We start from the raw sequence: 1,179 nt of genomic DNA on the forward strand, positions 1-1,179 counted from the left end.
ACCCCACTCCCCATCTGGAGCTCCACTTCTCAGCACCATGGGACAGGGACAGAGGCCACTCTAGTGAGAAACAGACTAGAACTTGACTTGGCAGAGAAGGAGGGTGTGACACCCCCACGAGGGAGATTCTCATCTTTGTCCCTGGTTGCAGGCCCACGACCCCTAAGTCTTGGGCTCCGCTGAGTGACAAGAGTGTCGTCTGTGAGCTAATCAGATGCCTGGTGGCCCTAGAGAGCTACAGGATGGGTGATATGCTCAAGAAAGACCAAGCTGTGGGTAGGGAGCTGGGAATTTCTGCCTCTTCCTCTGAGAAGAGGCTGGAGACCGAGTTCATGGTCATCGGCCACATCTACATCGTGGAACCTCCATAAAACCCCTCAAGAAGGGGAGTGTGGAGAGCTTCTAGGTCTGGAGCTCACAGCTCAGAGGCCTTGCACGCTCCGGGCCCCTCCCCCACACCCTGCCGGCCCCCTCGCACCTGGCTGCTCCTTGATAATAGCTCCCTGAGTGCTATGAGTCGCTCTAGCAAATCTTCAAACCCAAGCTGGGGGTCGTGGGAACCCCTGAGTTATAGCCCAGAAGAGCGATGGCCCAGGACCTGTGACCAGTGTCTGAAGTGAGGCCATCAGGCGGGGTGCACGCTGATGCCTGGACTGAGCCTTGGCCTTGAGCGGACGTGCAGGACACCCCACTGGTGTCCGCAGAGCTGGAAGGCTGGCTGCTATGGGACAGAACCCCACGCGCTCGGTGTGAGAACTGCCCAGGTCTGCAGCCACGCCACCCTGAACACGCCCGATGTCTGAGCTGGAAGCTAAGCAGGGTCGGGCCTGGCTAGTACTCGGATGGGAGGCCACCTAGGAAGACCAGGTGCTGTAGTCGTAAAAATAAAAAAATAAGGGATCGTAAGCTGACAAGGTCCTTGCAATCTGTGAGGTCAACTAAGGGTCACCTGGCCTAAAAAAAAAGAGCTGCTCCTTACACAAACAGTTCAAAGAGACCCTAACTTAGACCCCAATGTGTACCCCGAAAAGAGAACAGGAGGGCGGGTGGCAGCACCGTGGGGACGAGGACAGGCAGGCGGCACGGGCGCCACAGGCAGCGGGCTGAGTGGGGGCGGGGCAGCGGGAGGGGACTGTGAGGGACTGTGAGGCCAGGGCCCCCGGGGCCCGCACCCCCGCC

At 59.1% G+C, this 1,179-nt stretch overlaps 1 pseudogene; it reads left to right on the top strand.

Annotated features, from left to right (window-relative positions):
• Positions 1 to 764: 764 nt before the first annotated feature.
• On the top strand, positions 765 to 879 carry LOC111734726 (annotated as a pseudogene).
• The last annotated feature ends 300 nt before the right edge of the window (positions 880 to 1,179 follow it).

The sequence above is a fragment of the Pteropus vampyrus genome, unplaced genomic scaffold (genome assembly GCF_000151845.1).
Source record: "Pteropus vampyrus isolate Shadow unplaced genomic scaffold, Pvam_2.0 Scaffold4682, whole genome shotgun sequence".
Classification (NCBI taxonomy): Eukaryota; Metazoa; Chordata; class Mammalia; order Chiroptera; family Pteropodidae; genus Pteropus; species Pteropus vampyrus.